Genomic DNA, 18,490 nt, shown 5'->3' with positions numbered 1-18,490 from the left:
CAAAATACATTTACTTACCTTCAAAGTAATCACCTTTAGCTACAACTCAGTTTTGACATCGATTGTGAAACTGCTGGAAACTGTCAGCAAAGGCTATTTGTTGAATCGCTCGAAGCATAGTGGCCATACGTTGTTGCATATCCGCGTCATTGCGTCTTGCTACCAATACGATCCAGAGACCAATTGACAGTCGGGCAGAAATTCATGATACATCAAGCCCTTGCTTTCGAAAAAGACGATCAACATCGTCTGAATCTTGGATTTTGTCATTCGACTTTTTTGTGTTGCGGGGGACACGATGAAACACCAGCCACAGACTGTCGCGTGGTCTCCGGATCGTATTGGCAGCACCAAGTCTCATTTTCTGTAATGACGCAGATATCGAACAACGCGTGACCACGGTGCTTCGAGTTCCACACGAAGTGTTTGTTGATAATTTCTAACAACTTTACAGCTGATGTCAGATCTGTGTTGTAGCTAATAGTGATCTATTTGAAGGCCGGTAAAGGCATTTTGTTTGTTACTCTTATTTCATTTATTTTCTGAGACCATTCACCGAACTTTCCAGACGCACCTTTTAGGTGAGCAACGCTTTCCTAATAATCTGCCAATACTCCAAAGGCGTCCATTCACCTGCCGTACAACCGACCTATCGTGCTCGTTCCGTTTCATGTCGCTTTGCAGCTTTACGATTTATGCACTGGATAGAGGAGGCTGTGACAAACAACAGACCACTAATACTGTATTCGAACATTACATATACATCCACACCTACACGTATACTCTACAAGCCACCTTATGGTTAACCATGGAGGGTACTTCGTATATGCCGGCCGCGGTGGTCTAGCGGTTCTAGGCGCTCAGTCCGGCGCCGCACGACCGCTACGGTCGCAGGTTCGAATCCTGCCTCGGGCATGGATGTGTGTGATGTCCTTAGGTTAGTTAGGTTTAAGTAGTTCTAAGTTCTAGGGGACTGATGACTTCAGAAGTTAAGTCCCATAGTGCTCAGAGCCATTTGTACTTCGTATAGATTTTTCTGTTCCAGTAGTGAATGGTTTGCTGGGAAGAACGAGTTTTGGTAAGCTTCGCGTGGGTTCCAATCTCTCTGGTCTTTTCGCGAGCTACCCGTAGGAGGAAGCGACATATTGGAACTTTAACAGTAAAACACACAGTGATGCAGAACGCCTCTCTTGCAGCGTCTGCCACTGGAGCTGGTTGAGCGTCTACGTGACGCATTGGCGCTTACTAAATGAACCGGTGACGAAACGTGATGCTCTTCTTTGGGTCTTCTCTATTTCCTCTATTAATCCTATATGGTACGGATACCAGACTGACGAGCAATGTTTAATATTGGCCGAACGGGTGTTTTTGTAAGCTACCTCCTTTGTCGATAGACTACGTTTCCTGAGGACTCTTCCAATTAATCTGTCTGGCACCTGCCTTACCCATGATTCATTTAATGTTGCCATTCCACTTCAGATCGCTCCTTACTCATACACCTAGGTATTTTATGGAAGTACTTGCTTCGAGTGACTGTTTCGTTATTGTGTACTTAACCCAAACTATCCTAAGGACAAACACACACACCCATGCCCGAGGGAGGACTCGAACCTCCGCCGGGACCAGCCGCACAGTCCATGAATGCAGCACCCAAGACCGCTCGGCTAATCCCGCGCGGCTCATACGTACACAGTAATGGGTCTTTCTGTGTACGTATATGGAGTACGATACACTTGTTTATGCTGGGGGTCACTTGCCACTCCCTGCACCGTGCGTCAATCCTCTGTAGCTCTTCCTACATTTCTCTACAGCTTTATAGTGTTGTGAATTATCTGTATATAACAGCATCATCCGCAAAAAGCCTCACGAAACTACAGACGTTATCTATTAGGTCATTTATATGTGTTGTGGGAAGTAATGGTCTTCTAACACTCCTTTCGCGGACGACTAAAGCCACTTTTACGTCTGAAGACTTCTCTCGGTTGAGAATGACGTTCTGTGTTCTGTTTGCTAGAAACTCTTCAGTCCACATGACCACGCGAAGAAGTACAAACCAGGGCAACAAGATGAATACAGTCACTACCTGCTCTGATGGTGCTGATACCAACAGGTTTAAATGCTGCATAACTTGCAATTCTTAACTCGACTCATTATCTAACTCCAGGCTCCATCAGAACGTCTGTAGTCACTGGCTGCTCTTTCCAAGTGTGTCTCTAAATTCACAGACCTCCCGCCCGTTTCTGTGTCCAGAATCAGTTCATTACAAAGGGAGGGCAAGTGACCAATCCCTGACGCCCGCTAAAAATTGTGGGCCACTAAGTTAACCAGAGGCGTTGGGAAAGCTGGGGTGGCCGTTGTCCCCAGGGCCTTTACGAACAGAGAAAAGTTCCAGAAATTCTAGAAAGTTTTTCGAAGAATTCTACTGCGCCAATCAGAGGTCTCTATTTTAAAAATGGCGGAAAGGGTCACTTCTGCTGTTATTACTTGCTCTCATCAGCCAGGCATAAAAAAGCCTATGAACTCTCGATTCGCAGGGAAAGAACGAAAGTAACTAACTACCTCTAACAGGACGCTATGGCACCATGTTATCATCTCATGCAGGTCATTACAGTAGCACTCCGTATACGCAAAGAAACGTGGCTGCTGATCCCAATCACTAAATGGAGTACGAAATAAAATCAAATTTCTAGTAGGAAACCCTCCTCCAAGCACTGGAATGTGACACACAAATATACACCTGGCGGAAGTATTGAACAAAACAGTAGTGTGGCAGGGAATTGTAAAATTACGAAGAGGGCACGAAAATAACTTACCCCTTTCAGTGTTTAGATTAAAATTAATATCACTTCTTAGCATTTTCGCTTCAGATAGACGGTAAAGACAGCGTGATGTAGCCCTGAAACTTTAAAATTAGGTGCTTACTTTGGCTGAAATATAGCCGTTTACGACAGCCCTCAGCCTTCACGTTCAACCATCTCACCTTGTATTTTATTCACCACAGGTTTAACAAGAAAATTTGCTATATTTCCCTCCAATTGTTCCATCCGTTCACGATATTAGACCACGCATTCAGTAGGTCCTGCTAATTTACGTGTATTTTATTACAAGGGGCGAACGGCTTTGCTGCAGTGGTAACGCCGGTTCCCGTCAGATCACCGAAGTTATGCGCTGTCGGGCTCGGCTAGCACTTGGATGGGTGACAATCCGGTCTGCCGATCGCTATTGGCACGCGGGGTGCACTCAGCCCTTGTGAGGCAAACTGAGGAGCTACTTGATTGAGAAGTAGCGGCTCCGGTCTGGGAAACTGACATAGGTCGGAAGAGCGGTGTGCTGACCACATGCCCCCCCCCCCCCCATTTCCGCATCCGCGGACGCCTGTGGGCTGAGGATAACACGGCGGCCGGTAGGTACCGTTGAGCCTTCATGGCCTGTTCGGGCGGAGTTTAGTTTCTGCTACATGGGCCTCTACGCAGCACTCTTTCCTGTTGAAAAGTTGTAACTGAAAGTTGTTGAGATAGAGGTAGAATAGTAGCATCCTTTCAAAGACGGATATAGTTTTAACACACAAACATAATTTCCATACATTTGTGAACAAAGCACGTGTTCAGTGAAAAAGATTATGCTGAAACGATATCCAGGTCTGGTTCGGTTTTCTATATATAATCTACAACCAAGCGAATTTCTTGTTTGTCATAATGATGTTTGTAGAAAATATTTAATAAATCGTCAGAACTGAATGATATTTTGATAATATTCCACATAGCAACATAGGAACGAGTAAATGTGCCCTACAACGAAACATAAAATGCTCAAAATCAGTATTACGCTATGCCTCTATGTACTGCTGTAAGAAAACACAGATATCTTCTGTTATAGATAAAATATATTCGTACCAATTACTATACAAGCATCACGAGCTAGTCTTCAGCCGAAACAGGTTTCCTGAATAATTTAAAGCAAGTTCCAACATGTTCAAACCAATTCCTGGCTTGCAGAAGGCCACCGTTCGATTCGTCCCACGATATTTCATCAGGTGAGTCATCGAAGACTTCGATGCCTCACCTCAAGATGACCAGCAGGTCCCAGTTGGAATATCGGGGGTGTGTTGAACGACGACCGGCTGAAAACCCGAAATTTGTTTGAACATTCAGTTTGCCGAGAAAATGTTAAAATTCATAAGTTCCAGGATGCTTTCTTCGAAAAGGACACAGCCGACCTCCTTCTCGACGTTTAGTATTTAGTTTTATTTATTTATCTCTGTTCATCTCCCTTCTCCATCCTGCGAGTCTAAGACGGGTTGTTACATTCAGTATTTCTATCAGTATGATACTGAATGTACAATATTAAACGTCTACAGCGAAGTTGTACAGCCTTAACAAGAGAAAAATATAGAAATGAAAGAGCGAGTAGACTGAAGTAAAAGTGAAAGAAAAACCCACCACCACAGGACCCTCTGTTACAATGGGAACCAGCAGTCTTCGTGTTGCTCAAGTCTGCTGACCATGCAATTCTCTACATCTAAATTTACCTATGTATTAAACTACTGCCACATGATCCTTCATGGCTCGGCTGCACTCGGGCCTTCACATTACCATTTTGGTTCCTGTGAATAATTTTCTTTTGGTGCAATTTAAACAATCAAGCACTCTAAATAAACACTTTACATAATTAATTAGCCTACTCATCAGTATCCCATTTAGACTCATCATCATGTCCTTCCTTTCCGAACTTTGAATGTCAAATGAGATTTCGTCTCACTGTTCAATTGTCATTCTACCGCTGCCCTTCTTCTTGTATGCACACGCTCTAAACGTCGTTAATCTTGACCCATTTGGTTATGAGGTATATCGTCCCGTTCTTCGTCATCAGTATCCCTATGTTCCCCATGGTAAAACTCATACAGCAGTGCTCTCGATATCCTATTGGCAGCCGAGTTAAGCAAATTCCATCTTTCGGTATCTGGATCTATTATATCAAAGTTCATATCATCCGGTCCGTTCCCATTCCTAGTTGGTGTAAATTACAATGAAGCAGGTTTACCTAATTCGAGCTTGTGCTCTGCCTCCACTGACCTCGTCGTCGATGGGACATTAAATCTTAATTTTTCTCCTATCCTGTTCATCTGCTGACGGAATCTCAGACATTTACAGCGACTGGAAGTTACATTTGTTGTCAGGCCTTGTACAGAAATGATACCTGTAGTGCAGAGACTAATTCTTCGTGTGGACGAATATTTGCACTTTTTGAATAAAGTTTCAGGGATATCTTAAAGGCTTGGTGCTATGAGAGGTTCCACAGTTTACCTGCAGTAAAAGTCAGTGTCGTTACTCTCTATAGTTTAAACGCATCGCTCATGTTCATAATAGTATTCCACCCCATCACTCCAGGCATGTGTTTGCAGTGATGCAGGATAAATTCTCTCGGGAAGATTATTTTCGCCTTTATAGCCTGCCACGTATACTTGAGCAGCACTACGGTTCAGATTGAAACGAAGTTCACTGAAAAAAGTGATTCGTAGCCAGTCGGTGTTCCACAAAAGAACTAAATTTAGCTGAAGGCATTATTAGTTTGGTGTCGGAAGTATCCTGCGCGAAGGAATACGTTCATTTAGTCCACAGTATAGAGAAGCCGGCAAACTGTGAGAGAATACATTATCACATGTAGCAGTGCGCTGCTGCTAAGCCGCCTTTGGAGATTAGGTTCCATGTTCCTCCACTGCTAAGTGGATGAGGTGTCTCATCCTTTAATGAAGTCACATTTCGTGGTTCACTGCCAGATTTGCAACTCGTCGGGTTCTCTCCGGCGCTCTTCCAGGCATGTGTCATTCTCGTAGCATTACAACCTACAAATGAGCCCCCAGCTCGTGGTCTATGGGCTAGTGTTGCTGCTTCTGAATCACGGAGCCTCGGGATTGATTACCGGCCGCGTTAGGGATTTTATCTGCCCGGGAACTGGGTGTTTGTGTTGTCCTCATCATTCCATCATCATCATCTCCATCATTTGTGAGGGTGACTAGATTTTATTATGAAAAGAAAATGGATTGTGTAAAAATTGGGACTTTGTACGGGCACTGATGGCCGTGCAGTTGAGTGCCCCACAAACCAAACATCATCATCACCTCACCCAACAAATGCTACAACTTTTGTTGTGGACAGGTCACACTGGTTTCTTTTGCAGCGTTTACCACCAGCCAGAAAATTACTTCTGTCCCCATCTCTCTCCCTCCCAGTCCCTCTCGTTCCTTCCCTCCCCCGCCCCCCTCTCTGTCTCTGTCTGTCTCTCTCTCTCTCTCTCTCTCTCTCTCTCTCTCTCTCTCTTTCTCTCTCCCTCTCATAATGGTATCATGGAAAAGTACCTAGCCTCAGCGAGTGCTTTATCATAAGAACTTTAGTTGAAGCATTCTGGAAAACTTTGGTTCCACCGTGGGTCACCGTCAAAAGTCCTAATACCGTCATTGTGTGACTCGGAAATCTCAGGAGTAGCTGAATTTCATCGACTCCAAGTCGTGGTTATGGCAGCCATTTATATACGGCTTTTCTTCTATGCACACCGGCGTCGAACCAGTATACGGAAACGTCACCCGCTTTGGTTTTCATCTGCGCAGAGGCAAAAGCCGACTTAACGTGTTTATGACCAAAATCAAAATAAGCTGCTTCTAATCGCTCTCAGATTTAATTCTTCTGATAGTATCGATGTAGATTAACAGACTCGACTACCGAAAAAAATCTGAGAATATTTCACCTTTTGATTTCCAAATAAGTAGAATATCAGAGATGACGCAGATTGTTAAGATGACAATGTTATCAAAGCTACTTTATTTATTTTATTACTCATTCCTTTTCAACGCTCTATCCACTTTATTTTTAAGCAACTACACACTCCATTGTCAAATGTCATTCTTCACATAACAGTTTAAACACAAAACTTTTAAGTATACTTCCATTGATAATATATACGTTTTGTCTTCAGTTAAACTTAAAACTGTCCTTTCAAGGCGATGCTAAATCCTGTACTTAATTATATCATTCTCAAACTGCCTTTTTTCATATTTTGGGAAATATTTGAGACAGTATCGTAACCTGACTTTTCGGAATGTGGCATCAGCTTAGACTTCAAATACAAGAAGAAGACAGCTGATGTCCAAAGGTTCGTTTTCAATTGCTGGTTTGGTAGGAGCTCGAAAGAAGATGCCGTTTACCTTACAAATTCCGTTTATAGAATAGTAGCTGAGTACTTGGCATTGCCCGAGTATTGTCTTCAATTAGTTCATCTCCTCCTCCGCCCCCCCCCCTCCTCTGTTTCAATCTCCTCCTCCCTCTCTCTCTCTGTCCACCTCCTCCCACCCCTCACTCTGTCCATCTGCTCCTCCCCTCTCTCTCTGTCCTTCTGCTCCCACCCTCTAAGTTCATATCCTCTTCCTTCCCTCTCTTTTTATCTCCTCCTCCTCCCTCTCTCTGTCCATCTCCTCCTCTTTCCTTTCCCTGTCCATCTCCTCCTTTCCCCTCTCTCCGTCCATTTCCTCCTCCCCCTCTCCTGTCCATTTCCTACTCCCTCTTTATCTGTCCATCTCCTGTTTTCTTTCTCTGTCTGTCTCCTCCTCTTTCCTTTCTCTGTCCATTTATTCATCCTTCACTTTTTCTGTCCATTTCCTCCTCTTTCACTTACTCTGTCCATTTTCACTCTGTCCATCTTCTTCTCTCCCCTCTCTTTGTCCTTCTCGTCCTCTTCCCTCTCTCTTTATGTTCCCTCTCCCTCTTTTTGTGTCCATTTCATCACGCCCTCACTCTGTCTGTCCATATCCTCCTTGCCCACTCTCTCCACTGTATCACCCCTGCCCCTATAGGAGATCGCTGGTTCTTTTTCCCACGTTATTTCTTTCCAGACAGTGATATGTGTGCCAAGTTTGGTTGAAATCAAAATGTGGAACATACATAAACAAGTTTTTCAAAAAAATTGTGGATTGAGAATCAGTTTTTCAGAGGGCATAGACATCCACAAAGCTCAAAGCACAGTAACCTCGAGAGAAGACAGCACAGAACTTCACGAGAAAGAAGGACACACACATCACATCACGTCAGAGTTAAGCTGAAACACTCATGTTATCAACTTGTCTCCATAACAACTAAGATTAACCAGCACGTCTCATGGAGACAGTGCAGATTAATTACTGTACATACTGCGCATTCATTTTTTACACACTCGATTCACGAATGTATTGCGAAGAACACATAGTAATATGACCCGATGAAAACTGAAAATGCTGTGCGTTTGAGTCTAACTTATAGGTGTAAAATGGGCAAAATTGTCTAAAAATGCAGTTAATACTGTCTGAAGTACATAGTGATAAATTGCTAGTATGTCGACACAATCTTTTCCGGTGCGAGAACTTTGTTTTCTGCCGGTGTTGGGATATGGGAGATTGAAAGCAGTGGCTAATCGCGTAGCAAGTGACCGTCGAACGGTGCCACTCTCGCTGATTGGCAACACGAGACACAGCTTGGCCTTGTCTACTGCTGTTTACACCAGGAGACCCCTGCGCCCTAGATGTATGAACATCTGACTGGAACTGCCACGTGCCATTCTGCTCTTTAACTAGGATGAAATTGTTGTTTTGGCGACGCAGTACAACTAAAAATGCACTAAGATGTAGCGCAGAACAACAGTACATTTGAATTACTACAGGCCAATTGCTAAAAGAAAACATAAAATATGAGTTTGCTGATGATGTTATGTATCGACACACCATTATTGTTTCTTCCTCGTCGCGTGTTTTACATATTACACTTCCTTCCATTGCAATTTTTGTTGTGTTGCTCTTGTTGTGAGAAAAAAGGTGATGGTAGACAGATCACAATTAACAACTCCTTATGCGCACAGTCTATAGAGACAGCGGAAAGGTGTTGTTGTTGCCCAAGGACACTGACACACGCCGTCTGGTGGAGAAAAATAGTGGGTTACTGCGCTTCCTGTGCAGAAAAAAATTAAAACACTCAAGCTTTTGAATGCTGTCTCTGCCATCGTCATCGGGAGTTAAAACACTTAACTGTCAGGTCTGGCACCGTGTTTTACTTATATAGATGCAATGACAGCATCTGGAACATTCAAGAGAGGCCTAGAGTGACACATGTGCATAAGGCAAGTTGGGCAGTTCCAAGCAGCTCAAGCCTGCCGTGAGACCGAGTAACATCAAATAGCGCGAGGGGCTGGCACACATTTGAAACTGCCGCTCGTGTGACCCTACAAGCATCAGACTTCACATCTTTGTTTTCACTCAATGTCCAAAGCCTGCACCCATGTCCTACTAAGTGTATACCCCTGGTCTCTGTTACAATCGTTGCTGTTTATTCTAATATAGGCGCTTCTTTTATAACAGAATCCCAATATGATGATGTTTGAGCCCAAACTCTAGTGTTTTCAAATTGTATTTTATGTGCTATTTCCAGGGAATGTTCAGCCACAGCTGACTTCTCAAGTTCCCTTTGTTTAACTTGTCATTAGTTCCCTACACAACGCTCATCAACAGTGCCAACAGTTTGACCTAATGTAAATGCTATTAAATTCGCAAGGGACTCCATAAACGCCAGGAACTCAGAGACCTATGTTGTCTTTAAGGGGTGTAACATATCCGTCATCTTGGAGGTGGGCTAGAACACTGTCTCAGTCCCTGCTCTTCAGCATGCATACTGTCTTGCTGGTAGTTACTCCACAGTACGCAAGGAATGCGGCCGACTTGGCCTCTTCTGTCAATTCATGAGGAATATTTCATCAGTGGCACCTGAAAGTCAGCATTTTCTCCATTGGTGTAACCATTTTCACTAACATGTATTTCAAATGCTCAAATTCAAACTGTATATGGTTGTCATCAAAAATAATCTTCACCCTTTGTACTAACACGTTCAAGGCCGCTTTCTTGTATATGGGGTGTCGAAAACTGATGGTGTTCAAGTACTACACACATATCACTGAATGCCCAAGCCGACACCCAGCCTTCCACTCAATTAAAACATCCAAGAACGGAAGCTTGCCATACCTTTCCGACTTGACAGTAAATTTAATGTTGGAATGGACACCATGCCGTCGACGAGCTGCTGGAGTGCATTTTCACCACGAGGCCATGTCAAGAAGATGGCGTTAACATACCGTAGGAAGCAAAACAGATGCAGCCTCAAAGAGTAAGTACTTGCTCCTCAAAGTGCTCCGTGAAAAATTTCACGACAGCTAGAGACAGTATAGGTCATTCATTGTGCAGGAAATCTACACACACTGACCAGTGCTTGAAAGCCAGCAGTTTTCACTATCCTGTACACAAGAAAGTAGTCTTGAACACGTCAGTACACAGGGCAAAGTTTATTTCTGATGATGGCCATACCGTGTCTGAATTTTAGCATTTGAAGCACGTGTTAAGATGGTTCAAATGGCTCTGAGCACAATGGGACTTAACATCTGAAGTCATCAGTCCCCTAGAACTTAGAACTACTTAAACCTAACTGACGTAAAGACATCACACACATCCATGCTCGGGGCAGGATTTGAACCTGCGACCGTAGCGGTCGCGCGGTTCCAGACTGAAGGGCCTAGAACCGCTCGGTTACACAGGCCGGCACGTGTTCAGAGAAAATGATTACAGCAAGGGAGAAATTGCAAAAGTGTTTCAGATGCCACCAACAAAAGACGCCTGGTCAATCGGCAGAAACGGCCCAGCCAACTGCATTCCTTCCATACTGTGGAGCAACTTATAGCAAGATAGGTTACACACTGAACTGACCTGAACTGAGGCCAGTGTTCTGGCCCTGCCTCCAAGATGAGGGATATGGTACACCCCATTAAGAATAACATAGGTCTTCAAGTTCGTGGTGTGTATGGTGTCCCCTCTGCATGTGGTGGCATTTACATATGTCAAACTATTCACAGTATTGCTGAGATTTATGCAGCGCACTCACTACGTACTTAAAAAAGGCAACTTGAGAAGCCAGCCATGGCTGAACATTGCCTAGAAAAGGGCATAAAATACAATTTGAAAAGACAAGCTTTTTGGGTCGAACATCATCTTATTGGAATTGTGTTATAGAAAAACAACTGAAATTAGAATAAATAGCAACAGTTTTAACAGAGACCATGGCTACACACTTAAAAGGGAAACTGCTCATTCCACACCCCTCAGATTTAGTGGTAAGATGGCACAGTGGACAGCCTGTCAAAAACTGAACGTGAATCAAACGTGAAAAAAGGAGGATGGTGTAATGAACCGTGAAAAAAGAAGCAAAATAGAAACAGTGAATGGTCCAAGCTCAATATGTGCCACTTCGCGCCAATTTCACTAGCCATGGCGTTGTGATTCTGTAGTTATCTTGTTGAGCAGCTAAGCGGGTGGTCCATGTTCAAATCTGCCTCGTTCCCTATTTTTTTCACAAAATATGAATTTTCTGTACGGCCATTTACATGTCACTTCGCTATATTCAAAATTGTGTCTACATTGTGGTGTAGCGTCTGTTTGCAACAGTGAGGTGTAAGGAAGAGGCCTCCAGACGTACATACCTCGTGTTTGCTCTACATGAGTACCACGTGTTATGACTCTTGCATTCCATTTTGGAAGTTTTGACTCCTCAATTCCTTTGCTGTAATATAGTGCATTCCTGTTTATGTGTAGTTTTCATTTCTGTGAGAGGTCTATGCAGTATCTTGCCCGCTCTCACTATTCATCACATTTACTTGTGACAGTAATATATTCTTATCACATGACTCATTCTATAACCAATGTATAGTATGACAATTACCAAGACTACGGAAGGAGAACAAACACGTCAATGACCTGACGGAAAGTTCATAATTTTCTGAAAAATAGTTATGGAACAAAGGCGATTTGAACACCGACCTCCCTGTTTGCAGTCCAGCACCTTGACCACACAACCACGACACCATTGTTCTTGCAGGTTACTCAATGTTGCACATCTTGAACTTGGACCATTCACTGTTTCTCTTTTGCTTCTTTTTTCACAGTTCAGTACACCTTCTTCCTGTTTTCATGCTAGATCCATGTTCAGTTTTTGATGGGCTATCCACTGGACAAAGTTACCACTAAATCTGAGAGGGGTGCAATGGGGAGTTTACCTTGTTAGTAGTTCATGGGAAGAGGCTTTGGACATTGAGCAAAAGCCAAAATGGATGCATAATTAAAAAAAGAAAAATGTGGTTCTTTACAGCTAAGGTAGCTGCATGAGAAAAATTTAGTTGTGTTATGGGTGTAGTTCTTCTTTACAGCTCGGGCATGTGGGTTTTGCTGATGACGCAGTCATAGATCATTAAAAAAGTTGTCCCAATAAAAAAAGGTCTACAGATGCGCGGTGCGCTATGTCTGCAATGCCCAGTTGGCTGGGCTTTCATGAGTGGCCCAGCATAACCCCAGTCGATCAAAGATTCCCAACCCATCTGCTTTGTGGGTGGACACTGACACCCTGGACAGTGACAGGATTTCTGAAAGCGTATCACTCTGGCCGGCACTACTTGCTCCAGTACTCACACTCTGCTGCAGTGCTCACACTAAAATTGTTTGTAAATAATAATAATAATATGTGCAGCTCCAAATTGTTTATGGTGGAGCAGCAACGCTCCAGAATTTGACCTACTTCCTCTATCTTGAATATCGAAGTACAGAATTTTTGACCTTGATTGGGAGGGGGAGTCCTTTGTCTGCACTGGAAGTGGTGATACTCCACTACTGACATCATCTCTAGCTCAACACCTACTCTCCCATTTCTGGCCAATTTTTGCTAATGTAAATGCCCACCACCAGGATTACAACCGGAGCCAACATAATGTCAGAAGTAATTACAAAGGGTTAGACATTGGCAGAGTGGCGAAAACAATTGATTTACGATGGAGGTGGGTATCAAGCTATAGCATGTTGATGTAGATCCAGAGTTAACCAGTTCTAATCTTGTTGTTAGAACGTGTTGTAATCCATCAAAATTCTGCAGTGGGAGAGCAGATAAGGAGATATAGCGTCTGTGCACCTGATTATGTTCCAGTGGCCTTTTCCAAGTTCCATATCTTTCTGTAGTTTCTTTTTGTAATTCAGATGTAGGGTGCCGTAGATAGCAATCTGCCTATCTTATCACTTCTCTTACTGGCATAAAAGCTCAATCATTACATGAAAGGAAGTCTAGTCTTTTATGTTTCCTTTCTATGTCTTAATATTTATTTATTGTCAATATTTCTGTCAACTAATACAGAAGATGAGTACTGATGCAGCAAATCCTGGAGTACACTGAACTTTCCTGAAAATAGGAAGTAAACACATTCAGATATTGTTGAACTTATCGATTAAGTATAGCATACTTACGGAGACCATCTAACGAAACCGCAAACATAAACCCTTGTACCAAGTCGTAGTTACTGCATTGACGAGTAACTTATTTAAGGTTTGGTAAATCTTGATGATTCCTTTAGTTTTGGATTGTTGAGAAGAATTACTGGCATTATGTTTCCTCAAAACTAAACGTTGTGCAAGTAACTTATTGATTTGTTTCAAGCTTAATACAGCATTTATTTTGTTGTGGACTAATGCGGAATGAAATCGGTTGCCCGGTCGTCTCGTGCTCTTGTGGAAAAGTAGGCAGGAGTCTTTATCATCAGTGCTTGCACTATAAAAAAAAAATCACTTAAGATTTCGCAGTTATCTATGTTTCATATGCTGACTATGCCATTATAAAGACGTCAGTCTTCATTCGTTAGTGTTTCATTGGTTTGCTACTCCATTCACTCTTATTTTGTCTTTTTCAGGACACAAGAACTCATGTCGCTGTCGAGATTCTGGAGACGGAACGATCTTACGTGGAGTCACTGCACATTCTAGTCTTCGTAAGTACCATTTTTCGATGTCGTTACTTTAGCAAGCACGTAGCTTCGAATATGTAACGTCCGCATACGAAGTAGCGCTGTTCAGATGTATACAAAAATACTATAAAAATTTAATGTGCATTTTTACAAAGTGTGGCTGACAATAATTTGTTAGGGTTTATCAACTCATTATCATTGTAGCTGACGACACGTTGAAATAAAACTATTTTGCGTTCTCGGGGTTGATCATAGCGCTAGTGGGTCGGAGACCATAATTTTATCAATGATTGGTGTCTCGTGGCCATGTTTACACCATACATAAACTTAAATGATAAACGAAAGCTATATGTATTATTGTTAGTGATGGCGCTATTCAAGTTCTCACAGACGTCAGTGCTCTTTGTGAGGCAGTGAGCTATTTTCTTCATTTCGTCGTGTTCACACTCTCTCACCACCATAGCTGAGCGCTTAGAATCTGAATATTCTTTCCATGTACACTGAGGCACGTCGCTCTCTGCCAGACAAGTTATGAAGAAATCAGGTGTTGTAATCTTTGAATTTCCTTATAGTTTTCTGTCATTATTTTTATTTTCAACTTTTGACGAGTCAGGCCGTCTGTTCGTAAAATGATTAGGATGGAGGGAGGAAACTAATGGTAAATGTGTAAGAAAACATCTCGCCATTTGTTCGAAAATATCTAAGGAAACTACCGTAATTATAAACCAGAAGGACGAGACGTTATAGCGAATCGCCTCCAACCCTATCGGTAGACGAAGCCTTACCACTGTATGACATCCCCAAGGGGACGGCGCTACAACCGGTCGCTCTGTAACTGTGACACTACTGTGGGATGACAGACACAGCAAGAACACGACAATGGCAAACTGCGGAGTTCATTCTGCTTTGAGAGTAGGACACTAGAACACTGCTATAGGTAAGTCAATTTCCGCGATCACAATCTGAAGGCTTCAGCAGTAGGCAGGACTACACGCAACAGTAATACTCGGGAAAGGATCCCTAGAGTGTCAAGGCAGCGAGAGACAACGAGCACGCCAATACACATTGGCGTGAGAATTTGAAACAGGTTTCTGACGTTTTCACTTTAGTAGTGGCATTGCCTTCATAACACAATAACGCTGTGAACGGCATGTCACAGCATGGGTATTCGAGCATCGTACACCGACGATTTGCCAGTGTGGTGACCTAGTGCGTCGAATGGGATCATTTGATTCTTTCAGAATGTTTGCGCACTCGTAAAGACCTACACCAACTACTAAATAGATGAGAAGGGTCACGATCTGCGCCAGTTGACTGAAGACAAATAACAGGATCGGTTTAACAAAACTTGGCAAACACCATTTTTTCAAAATCCATTTTTAACGAGTTCTGGTACTTTAATATGAGCCTCACACAAAGGCTAACAAAAATACGGAAAGTTTGAATATTTGCGGTTGTAAAAGGCGCCTGAATAATGTAAATTTTCACAAAACTCGACATCTCCTTTTTTCCAAGATTCCGCAAAAATCAACTAATCCTTCTTTCACACTACCTGGCTGAAACTTAAAACATTCAATTTAAAACTTAAATTTAATAGCCTCTACATTCGCATCTGTTTATTGTCGTACAATCGCACAACACCCTATAAGATAAACCAACTGTTTGCTAAATGATTGTTAGACAACAGTACCTATTCTCCCGCGTAATTCTCTTCCATGCTTATCCACTGTTTTACTATACGATTAGTAGCTGTTGTAGAACGCTGTTGTTTGAACATCATTATTTAGATGTTAGAAGATTCAGAATATTCTGAAACAGTTCAGAAGATTAAAAGTGGAAGACAAAGTAGGAGTCGTCAACGTCAAAAGAGTAAGAAGTGCACGACTGCATTATCAAATGAAGATCTGAATGCTGACTGTAACCATACTGAAACAACATGATCTTATTCATTTTAGAGGTAGCCTGTATATGAACAACACAAAAGCCGAACATGATAATTTCTTACTACGATACAAGAGAGTAAACTTGCCTAAAATACGCAGAGGGAAGGAAGACGATAAAAGTAAACAAAGATCTCTGTCAATCTCAAACTACTCCTATATATAAGAGAAGAATAAGGCCGAGAGGCTCCTTTATGTGCCTCAACATTCAGGAAAGTGGCAGGTAAGTCTGATTTTATTTACAGCGTAAACAAAAAGTTTGTAGAATAAAAATAATTGTCTAAACTGATTATATTTATTTAATACTTATTTTTTCAAGTCTGTCATTGTCTAGAGCAAGATCTAATAATCCAAGACGCAGAAAATCTAAGTCAGAGATTATTTTCTGGTTCTTGTGGTTCCCACAACAAAACCTCCACAATGATGGCAAAGCTTTTAGAAACATTGAAAGATCAATGGTATTTAAAGGAATTCGGCATTGTTTCCCAGTGCCTGGGCATAGCTATTTGCCTCCTGACGGGACTTTTGGCGTTATTGAAAAAGAACTAAGAAAACACGAAACAGTCACTCTTCCCTCAGAATATTATGACGTTTTAGGAAAGTTTGGGGAGGTTGAAGTTTGGAGTGAAGACTGGTATAGTTACTATATGAAATCAATCTCCAAATGTGTTGTAAGAAAACCTAAGACCAAGCCACAATGCCTTTCTCAAAATACTTTGTTTCACTGATATACCTCGAGATGCCGAAATATGGAAAGAGAAGTGCTTCAGTAACGTTTGAAGCATCTCGACTTCCATCAATGAATCATGTGAGCAAAAATAAAGCTAATAACGTGAAGGAGTTGATGTCCTATTCTGAAAATGAGTAAGAGGAAAGGGAAAAGCTCTGTTCAAAAGCTGTACAAGGAATTATATTGAAGGCAAAATCGAGTATTATGAAGAACCTTTACATTAAAAAGAAGAGTGTTTGAGTATTGTTTTGGATTTCACACAGCGTTAAATCTAAGCATTGCATTAAAATATGTACTATAATTTTAGTCGTCATTTAAAGTATGACAATGAGTTTTATAATGGGTTTAAGATGTGAGAAAGTGAGAAACAATTTTTTTTTTTTTTACTGTGGGCACTTCTGTCCATATGTTTATTAAGGTACCAGAAAAATATAAATCTACTATTACACTGTTAACTTCTAATTCTGGTATTATCTTCAGTGTGTAGCGTAATTAAGAGCCCATTGAATTTAAATGTTTAGAAAATGTATGTATAACGCACAACTGAATAAAATAAAGAAGAAACACTCATGAAAAAATGGAGATGTTGAGTTTTGTAAAAATTTGTAATTTGTTACTTTTGTTTTCTCAATAAAGGCCGTTAGTGATAAACTTCATTAATTTCTTCTTCAGTCCCTACCCACATGGACGACCAATGTTACACTTTTTTTATTTCTTTTTAATCAACGATACTGAGTACAACTAAAACATATATCTCCTGTAAAATTTTGTAAATGGTCTTTGTTGAGATTTGTTAAAACGACACTCATCATTCATACTCAGGGTGCAGATCTTTCTGGGGCATGTCATTACAATCTGATGGTCTTCTTTAATAGAGGTCACGCTGCATGGCCAGAGACGTCCTCGCAGGTCTTCCGCGATATCTTCACCCGCCTCACCACTCTGCTCCGTCTGGCTTCCGGCGGCCACGTGTATCGCAGCGCACAGCTAACGGGGCCACATCAGCACATCTCTATTCTTTTGCCGTATCATACCTTATGAATTACGCGCTGTTCAGTCTCAAATGCAAACTTTTATTCCTTTTAATAGCGCACTCATTTTGATGAACCACGTGACAGGGTAAAACTCTTAGTGGGCCATTCATAATAATTCAAACTCTCCACGAGACACGGCGATAATCTCCTTTTCCCAATTCCACAGATGTTCGCAACCTACCACTGAACAACATGAACGCGTATGTAACAGAAGCGGAATGACGTACAGTTGTAGTTTTATGGTTGTTAATAACACTAAATCTGTTCAGAGAAGCGTTCCTGCTTCAGAGACTTCTCAGGTAGTTTTTTCTTGGTCCAAAAACAAGTGCAGCTATAGACCACATTTACCTTGTAGTAGCACTACTGGTACCCTTTGCATAATGTTTTGTTTAAATTCCTGAACATAGCTTCTCGAATATTTTCTACTTAGTAAGTTAATAAGTACTTAAATGAAATTTGCATGGACGAACAGGGTTTTGAACTCTCGTCCTCCCAAATGCGAGTCCAAAGTCTCGCTTGGGACCTGATCAGAATATTGGGAAACTAGAAACTAGGGTACTGGTATGCAGTTTCAAACAACATATGTTCCATCGGATATACTTCATCAGTCGGAATGTCCACGTAATTTTTGGTCATAGTTCGACTTTCAGTAGTATTAAAAATTCAACTATACACCAAAAGACAGCTTCTGGCGTCGTTGTAGAGTTACCTGGAATTGGAACGATGGCAAATAGGCTGTCCGAGACATAAACTTACACTATGTGATCGAAAGTATCCGGACACCCCCAAAAACATACGTTTTTCATATTAGGTGCATTGTGCTGCCTCCTACTGCCAGGTACTCCATATCAGCGACCTCAGTAGTCATTAGACATCGTGAGAGTGCAGAATGGGGCGCTCCGCGGACTTCCAACGTGGTCAGGTGATTGGGTATCAATTGTGTATACGCCTGT

The 18,490-nt window shown here is 41.9% G+C and overlaps 1 protein-coding gene across 1 annotated transcript in view; it reads left to right on the top strand.

Annotated features, from left to right (window-relative positions):
- The window catches only part of LOC124722941 (rho guanine nucleotide exchange factor 17), a 649,460-nt gene that overhangs the window by 246,450 nt on the left and 384,520 nt on the right, over positions 1-18,490 (top strand). The window contains exon 2 of the mRNA XM_047248104.1: positions 13,780-13,857. The gene's annotated coding sequence lies outside the window, so the exon portion shown is untranslated. The remainder of the gene's footprint in view (positions 1-13,779; positions 13,858-18,490) is intronic.

Source organism: Schistocerca piceifrons, chromosome X (genome assembly GCF_021461385.2).
Source record: "Schistocerca piceifrons isolate TAMUIC-IGC-003096 chromosome X, iqSchPice1.1, whole genome shotgun sequence".
Lineage (NCBI taxonomy): Eukaryota > Metazoa > Arthropoda > Insecta > Orthoptera > Acrididae > Schistocerca > Schistocerca piceifrons.
Note: the sequence above shows the minus strand (reverse complement) of the source record. Positions and strands in the feature narration are given on the sequence as shown.